Source organism: Barbus barbus (assembly GCF_936440315.1).
Source record: "Barbus barbus genome assembly, chromosome: 27".
Classification (NCBI taxonomy): domain Eukaryota; kingdom Metazoa; phylum Chordata; class Actinopteri; order Cypriniformes; family Cyprinidae; genus Barbus; species Barbus barbus.
The window spans coordinates 30,626,768-30,636,583 of NC_136755.1; positions in this window are offsets into that span (position 1 = coordinate 30,626,768).

Consider the following 9,816-nt stretch of genomic DNA (forward strand, 5'->3'; position numbering starts at 1 on the left):
AATACTAGACACCTTAAAGATAACGTGTGCCACAAATCTTTGTCATATCTTTATATTAACATACTTTATTAGTCTTTTGTTTTGGAGCTTTGATGCAGTTATCATCTGCTCAAGATGTAAACAGGAAATAAACTGCTCTGGTCATGTGACAATCTGCACTAATCATGTGAAACTGCACAGATTTAATGAGACAGATGAGTCAGTAAGGTTTTTAGAGCTTCTTTACGGTCACTGCAGTGGGATTAAATGGGTTAATACTTTTATATAACAAGGATGCTTTAAATTGATCAAAAGTGATGTTAAAGACATTTCTAATGTTTTCAACATAATACATGTTTCTTGAGCAGCAAATCGGTAAACGTTCTGTTCAGAAACGTTTGGCTGGTGGTGTAGTTTGGTCCGAATCATCTGAAGGAGGAGAGGAGGACTGATCAGGAATCACAGGAACAACAGAACTCCTGCAAGAGAACATTCATGTCCACTAGTGCTGCGTTTCACCAGAACCCCTTCACTTTCATTGATTCAGAGGGTCAAAATATTCTAAGCTTAATTGGCCTACATGAATGCCTGAGGAAGACACAAGATCAGGTTTAACTGGGAACTAGATTGCCTTCATACGGAGAAATCATCTGCACTACAATCAGATATAACTCCGCTGACACCATCAGGTGAGAGCAAAACTTGATCTGAATAATGACTGCTTCATATCTGATGATGTGTACAGCATTAACACCGTTGTTCTGTTAATGACTGAAGCTGCTTTAAATCTGTGTTATGAGCTGCTGCCGTCTGCTGGAGGATCTGCGCATGTGCAGCTTTCATATTTACACACGGGGCCTAAAATTAACACTCGCCAAGCTCAAATCAGTAAAAATCTGCATTGGCGAGTACATGTAAAAGTGTCCGTCGTGATGTACAACTTTTACGAAATATTACAATGCATTGCTGTGAAAACAACAGCCAGTTTTAAAGAGATCCGCCTGTTTTTGACATAAGCGAATAAAATAATCTTTTCCAAAAATCAAGGTCATCGTGATTAGCTGTTCTGTCATAAGCGACAAGAGCGAATCAAATAATAGATACTAATGGGCTAATAAGGTCAGAGCAGTGTGATACGGTTCTATTTACTTTTACCTGAGAAGATATTGCTGCTTCATTTCGGAAGATTAACTTTTCTTTATTCTTCAGAACCCGACACGGTGCAGTATATAGTTTGATAGGCATACACCGAGCCGCTTCACACAGTGCACCAGTAGCGCTTCAATGGACGAAAACACACACAATTATGTCAGAATACGTGGTTTTGGCCAGTTACCTCGTAAACGTCGTCTTAAATGACCATAAAGAGTTTGGAGAAACTCGAATATAAGAATCAGAATCAGAATCAGAATGAGCTTTATTGGCCAAGTATGTTTACACATACAAGGAATTTGTTATAGTGACAGAAGCTCCACAGTGCAACAGAGAGACAGTAACAGGACAGGACACAGGTAATGAAACAAAATAACAGGAAATAGCCAATAACCAATGTACAAAGCAGCAAAAAAAATTAAAAATACACGATATATAATATATAATATAGGCGACTATGTATGTACAGGTCAAGTATGTGCAAATTAGAAATGAGAAAATAAAATAAGTGAGTGTGGTGAATGGATAATGTATTAGTTGTGTGTTCTACGTTTATTTATTGAGTGTTCATGAGATGGATTGCCTGAAGGAAGAAACTGTTCCTGTGTCTGGTCGTTCTGGTGCTCAGAGCTCTGTAGCGTCGACCAGACGGTAACAGTTCAAAGAGGGATTGTGCTGGATGTGAGGGGTCCAGAGTGATTTTACCAGCCTTTTTGCTCACTCTGGATAAGTACAGTTCTTGGAGAGTGGGGAGGGTTGTACCAATGATTCGCTCAGCAGTCCGGACTACCCTCCGTAGTCTTCTGAGGTCAGATTTGGTAGCTGAGCTGAACCAGACAGTTATTGAAGTGCAGAGGATGGATTCAATGATGGCAGAGTAGAACTGTTTCAGTAAGTCCTGTGGCAGGTTGAACTTCCTCAGCTGGCGAAGAAAGTACAACATCTGCTGGGCCTTCCTGACAATGGAGTCAATGTGATTGTCCCACTTCAGGTCCTGAGAGATGGTGGTGCCCAGGAATCTGAATGACTCCACTGCAGTCACGGTGCTGTTCATGATGGTGAGTGGGGGGAGAGCAGGGGGGTTTCTCCTGAAGTTCACGATCATCTCCACAGTTTTGAGCGTGTTAAGCTCCAGGTTGTTGAGACTGCACCAGACAGCCAGCTCCTTAACCTCTTGTCTGTAAGCAGACTCGTCACCGTCCTGGATGAGGCTGATCAGTGTGGTGTCGTCTGCGAACTTCAGGAGCTTGACAGAGGGGTCTTTAGATGTGCAGTCGTTGGTGTAGAGGGAGAAGAGCAGTGGGGAGAGAACGCAGCCCTGAGGAGCTCCAGTGCTGATGGTTCGAGTGCTGGATGTGTATTTTCTGGTGATCCACTGACAGACGGAGGTGGGGACGGAGAGCTGGGTTAGTTTATTCTGAAGGGTTTCCGTGATGTTAAAAGCGGAGCTGAAGTCCACAAACAGGATCCTCACATAAGTCCCTGGTCTGTCCAGATGCTGCAGGGTGAGGTGTAGTCCCATGTTGACTGTATCATCCACAGACCTGTTTGCTCTGTAGGCAAACTGCAGGGGGTCCAGTAAGGGTCCAGTGATGTCCTTCAGATGAGCCAGAACCAGTCTTTCGAATGATTTCATGGCTACAGACGCTATAGCCACAGGTCTGTATTCATTAAGTCCAGTAATTTTGTGTTTCTTTGGGACGGGGATGATGAAGGAGCGTATGAAGCATGAGGGGACTTCACACAGCTCCAGTGATCTGTTGAAAATCTGTGTGAAGATGGGGGCCAGCTGATCAGCACAGGATTTCAGACAGGCTGGTGACACACCATCTGGACCAGGTGCTTTCCTTCTTTTGTTCTTTCTGAAGACCTGGCACACATTATCTTCGCTGATTTGAATTGTAGGTGTGGGGGAGAGGAGGGTTGCTGGAGATGTTAATGGTTGTGTGGAGGGGTGTTCAGGGCTGGTGTGAGGTGATTTTTCAAAACGACAATAAACTCGTTTAAGTCGTCTGCCAGGTGTTGATTCTCCAGAGTGCTGGGGGGTGGTGTCTTGTAACTGGTGATATCCTTCATTCCTTTCCACACTGAAGCAGGATCACTGGAAGAGAATTTGCTCCTTAACTTGTCAGAATAATTCCTCTTAAACTCTCTGATCTCCTTTCCCAGTGTGTATTTGGCCTGTTTGTAGAATACTTTATCCCCCTTTCTGTGAGTATCTTCTTTGGCCTGTCGGAGCTGTCTGAGTTTGGCAGTGAACCATGGTTTGTCATTGTTGTAGATTAGATGAGTCCTGGTAGGAATGCACATATCCTTACAGAAACTGATATAAGATGTTACAGTCTCTGTGATCTCGTCCAGATCGATGACAGCGGTTTCAAAAACAGACCAATCAGTGAGACAGAAACAGGCTTGTAAATCCAGCTTTGTTTAATTAGTCCATCTTTTAACAGATCTTAATACAGGTTTTGCAGACTTAAGTTTCTGCCTGTAGGACGGAATAAGATGAACCAAACAGTGATCAGAGAGTCCTAAAGCTGCTCGTGGAACAGAGTGATATGCGTCCTTTATCGTTGTGTAACAGTGATCCAATATATTACTGTCTCTGGTGGGACATGTAAAGTAAAGTAAAGTAAAGAGACTTTATTGTCATTGTAGTTATACAACGAAATTTGTTTGGTAGCTCACAGAGGCCAGCAGCAGTAAAACAAGAAAGCAGCACACAGAACATAGTAAATGTAGTAAAAGTATAAAATTACTGTAAAATAAAATAAAAAGGCACTTAGTATAATAATAGACAAGATAAATTTAAGGATAGAAATGTAACAGTATTTACAGTATAGTAGTTGAGTGCAGACATGAATGTCCCATAGAGTGTCTAGATAATAAAATATAACACTATTTACAATGTGGTAATTTAGTGCAAACATTAATGTCCAATAAGTGTCTTTGTGCATTAGCAGCAAACATGAGGAAGGGAGAAGAGAGGAAGGGTTAACTATTTGTGTGTTGGGGGGGGGGGGGGGGGGGGTGGCACAGGCTACAGCTCTGGGGAAAAAGCTGTTCTTTAGTCTGTTTGTGCGGGTTCTGATTGTCCTATATCTTTTCCCTGATGGGAGGGGTACAAAAAGTCTGTGTCCTGGATGAGTTGGGTCCTTGATGATGTTGCTAGCTCGCTTCTGTAGACGGCTAGCATAGATCATGTCAAGGTTCGGGAGTTTGATTCCTATGATCCTCTGAGCAGTTTTGACGGTCCGGGTCAAAGCTCGGCGGTTTTCTGCAGTGCAGCTGGAGTACCACACTGTGATGCAGTGACAGAGGATGCTCTCTATTGTGCTCCTGTAAAAGTTTACTAAGAGCTGGGTTGGCACTTTTGTTTATTTTGAGTTTTCTTAGGAAGAAAAGTCTCTGTTGAGCTTTCTTCACTAAGTGGGATGTGTTAATGGTCCATGTGAGATCTTTTGTTATGTGTAGACCCAGGAATTTGATGTCATTCACCCTCTCAACTTCCTCACCATTTATGTAGAGGGGGGGTGGTGTTGTTTTCTTGACTCTCCTGTAGTCTACAACGATCTCCTTTGTTTTGGCAGTGTTCAGAACCAGACCGTTGTTCACACACCATTTGATTAGGTGTTGGACGTCCTCTCTGTAGTGAGACTCATTGTTTTCTGATATCCTTCCCACTATAGTGGTGTCATCAGCAAACTTTACTATGGTGTTAGAAGAGGAGTGGATGGGTTTGCAGTCGTGTGTGAATAGGGTGAAGAGAGCTGGACTAAGAACGCATCCCTGCGGTGCTCCTGTGTTAATGGTGATAACAGATGATGTATGGTTGCCCACCCTGACATTCTGTGGTCTGTTGGTGAGGAAATCCAAAATCCATGAACAGAGTGTGGTGGTTAGTCCCAGGTCATTCAGCTTGTTTACAAGTTTGTATGGCACAATGGTATTAAATGCCGAGCTGAAATCTACAAATAGCATCCTAACATATGTATTGGGATGCTCCAGATGAGTAAGGGTGGTGTGAAGTGCGACTGAGATTGCATCCTCTGTTGATCTGTTCCTACAGTAAGCAAACTGCTTTGATGTGTGAAAGAACAAGTCTCTCAAAGCACTTCATGATAATTGGTGTCAGAGCGACTGGGCGATAGTCATTCAGACATTTTACTGACTGTTTTTTGGGCACAGGAATAATGGTAGTTGATTTAAGGCATGTTGGGACTACAGCCTGCTGCAGAGACAGATTGAAGATGCTGGTGAACACCCCCGCCAGTTGGTCAGCACATGACTTCAGCGTGCGACCTGGAACTTTGTCTGGTCCTGCTGCTTTATTGACATTGATCCTCCTTAGCGTGGATCTCACCTGATGGCGTTCGAAGACAGGTACCGGCTCCTCTATGGGTGATGGTGCTGTCTGGATTTCCATGCTGTTGGAGTGACCGTCAAAGCGCGCAAAGAACTGGTTCAGGGTGTCAGGGAGCGTGGCATCATGGCTGGACAATGAGGGGCTGTTCTTATAGTCCGTTAGGGCTTTAATGCCTGTCCACATGCTGCGGGGGTTGTTATCTTTAAAATGGCCCTCGATGCGTTGTTGATACCTGTGTTTTGCTGCTTTAATGCCCTTCTTGAGATCTTTCCGAGCAATGTGATGTGCTGTCTGTATTATGGCAGTTCGCGGGAGAGATTTGCTTTATTAAAGTCCCCGAGAATGATTAAAACAGAGTCCGGGTGTTGTTGCTCACTCTCTGTGATCAGATCAGCGAGTTTCTGTAGAGCTGTGCTCACGTGCGCTTGCGGTGGAATGTAGACACTCACGAGAATGAATGAGCAGAACTCCCGCGGCGAATAGAACGGCTTGCAGTTAATGAAGAGCGTTTCTAAATCTGAACAGCACATCTCATTGATGTAAAAGCACATCCTGTCGCCACGCGATTTCCCCGTTTCTTCCGTGTCCCGATCTGCTCTGATCAGCTGGAAATTAGGAAGATGAAGTGCGCTGTCTGGTATGTAGCCATTTAGCCAGGTTTCCATGAAACACAGGGCAGCAGAGTTAGAAAATCCTTGTTTGTCCAGGAGAGAAGGAGGAGTTCATCCGTTTTGCTGGGTAGAGAGCGAAGATTCGCCAGATGGATGCTAGGCAACGCCGTTCGAAATCCATGCTGTCGAAGCTTCATGAGCGTGCCGGCTCACTTCCCCCCGTCTGCGCCTCCTGTAGCGTTTGACCAGGGTCTTCCCAAGATGGCGGCACGGTCAGACGCAGCGGCTGCTCCAGGTCCCAAAGATGGTGCTTTTATGTCTTTTAATGTCGTCTGTTCATCTCCAAATAGTGTAAAATTACCGCTAACTCACTAGGAAATCACTCCAAAACATATATATGATCACCAAAGCCTTTTGGATATCGGCAACGCATACAAACACCAACTCTCGCCGGCGGCTACTGAGAAGCTACGAGGCCTTTGTTTACTGCTGGAGCCGGACCTCGAGACCGCAGCCTCGCCTACTGACGCTACCCACACAAGGCAGCGTCGCAAGCGGTGTGAGAGAGGATGGAAGCGCGGAGGTATACAAGCTAGGCTAAGGGCTAACCCCACAAGACCGGCTCTTCCCACACTCATGCCCATCCAACGTGCACACACACAGCAGTGAACACACACACACACACAGCAGTGAACACACACACACAGCAGTGAACACACACACACACACAGCAGTGAACACACACACACACACACACACACACACACACACACCGTGAACACACACCCGGAGCAGTGGGCAGCATTTATGCTGCAGCGCCCGGGGAGCAGTTGGGGGTTCGGTGTCTTGCTCAAGGGCACCTCAGTCGTGGTATTGAGGGTGGAGAGAGCGCTGGACATTCACTCCCCCCACCTACAATCCCTGCCGGCCCGAGACTCGAACCCACATATATATATATACACATATATATATACACATATATATTTATTAGGGCCGGGACTTTAACGCGTTAATTTAGATTAATTAATTACACAAAAATAACGCGTTCATTTTTTTTTACGCATTTTAATCGCACTTATTTTTGCACCGCGGAACGTTTCTCACTGGATGAGTTTCGGCGGACCGATTATACTGGAGCACCAACTAGCGTCAGAACGGACTTGCGTTCGTGGAGACCGGTCTTGGCTAGGGCTGGGTATCGAGTTCGATACTTTTTAGGCACCGACCGAATTGCCTCGATACCACCGAGTATCGAAAAACGTCTTGTCGTTCGGTACCAAATTTCGATCCCTAAGGGGTTAATCTCATCACATCAGTGAGCCAATAAGCCTGCATCACTAGCTGTGTTTGACTAGAAGCGGCGCTGCGCTGATTGATCAGTGTTTGACCTCCGCGAGAGCAATTCGAAAGCGCACGGAGCAGTCCGCTCTTTAAATCGCGCGGTTTGTTCATTATACACAGACTGAAGCTCGCGTGACGTTCGCGGTCATTTCAGCGTCTGCCGCCTCTCTAAATGAGGACATGAACAACATCTCCAGACCTGCTCTGAAAGTCACTTCATGAGGATTTTACCGTTTGATTCGAGTAAAACTAACTCATCTCATATACACACAGAACTGTAAAGGTATTCCAGGCAACCCGTCAAAATAAAAGTTCGGTTTTAATATTAACGGTATTAATATTGTTCAGCAGACAGTACATACTGCTAATACTAGGCTACTATTAAAATTAAAACTTTTTTTTTTTTTTAGTAATGATCACTCAACAGTTATTCCATGTTTTAATTTTAATAGTAACCTCCCTTTGTTTGCCAAAATAAATAAACTTTGATTTTCAATAATTTAAAGAGAAATTAAATTAATGTTTTATGTCTTCATTTGAAAACCAGATACAGAACACAGAATTTCTGAAGAAAATAAAACATTTCATAAGGCTATTTTAAGAATAAATTTAAATAAACTAAGTTGTTTTTATGCATTCAAATAATTAGACATACTACACCAGAATTTAATAACAATAAAACATATGGTGAAAGAAAATAAAACACCCACTTATGAAAGTGAAGATTTTAAATTTCTTGAAGTCTTTAACAACCTAGAAATTATGATTCTGTCTGAGCTATGTATTTTAAAATGAACATGCACTAATGTAAACGTAGCCTAACAGATGTGTAAACTGAAAACAATTTGAACTTTATTAAAATTATTTATTTATTTATTGTGTTGGATATATTTTGTTCCTTTGTGCAGTGGCTCAGGAGATGAGACTTTGAGTCTGTATAAATATCAACAAGCTAAAAAAAATTGTTTTTTCAGATAATGTAATCTTATTAAAACTGATTTTATAAAACTGGTATCGAAAAAAGTACCGTTCAGGAACCGGTATCGAACTCAAGGTATCGGTATCGATATCGAACTTTTTTGAACGATACCCAGCCCTAGTCTTGGCAAGCTTCCTTGGAAGAACGAACTCGGAAGGACGCGAGAACACAGAACGCACACTTATGAGAACTGAGATGTAACTTACTGCATTCCTGCTTAACTGACCGCATAGTCTCAGCATAAGAAACGGCCAATGAACAATAAATATTACAAAATGTCATATCATAACTTATTAAAACATTTCATACTATTATAGATATTACTTTCATATAATTGTATTGTTTTATTTTACAGCGTTATATGTTTTACTGTTCAGATTCATTTTAATATGCCAATAAAAATGCAGACTTTCTCCGGGTCTTATAACTTTATTAAAATTAACCAAAACAAAACGATAAATGTTTACTTTCAACTTGAAGAGCCATTAAGTATTTGTGAGAGCGACTTTAAAGCTTACAGGCTTCCGTACACCGGCCACCCACAGCGTTTTCTGGGATTTCTAACGGCTCGATTCTCTCAAGTCTGCACTCGATGCATCCTCAGTTTCAAGAACATATCCGGGCACTTTCATGCATCCTCTGTACTTGCGTTCTTGAGAATTGGAACTGAACTTCGACGGTTAACGAGAACCCAAGGACGCAAGATCGCTGAAGAACGCATATTGAGAAACAGACAAAAACAAACCACAGTGAACATGGACAAAGAAGCTGATGAGACCGCTTTGGTTGGCCCTGTGGATGGGAAATTTAAAAATCCATATAAAAAAAACTTACTTCTCACTGTTCTCAGGTCAAATATTTATATGCGATTAAAATGCGATTAATTTCGATTAATTAATTACAAAGCTTCTAATTAATTAGATTAATTTTTTTAATCGAGTCCTGGCCCTAATATATATATATATATACACACATATACACACACACACACACATATTAGTGCTGTCAAATGATTAATCGTGATTAATCGCATCTAAAATAAAAGGTTTGTTTACATTATATATGCATGTGTACTGTGTCTAGTTTTTTATGAATATATAAATATAAATAATATATAATATAAATATTGACATATTGAAGTTACCGCTCAAAAATACATAACTTAATTTGATGTTCCTTTAGTAGGCTGCGTTGCAAGTTAAAATGTATTCAGTTTGTTCTGAAGATCTTGTTTTACGTGGATATTGGAACGATAAGTAGCCTACAACATTTTAAATTAATTCATTTTGGCTTGTTAGTGACTTCTTATATTTTTATTCTTGTGTTCTGAGTAGCCTACTGTTCTACCGTTAAATTTAAAGGATTTGTTCTGAAATGAGGTGAAATAA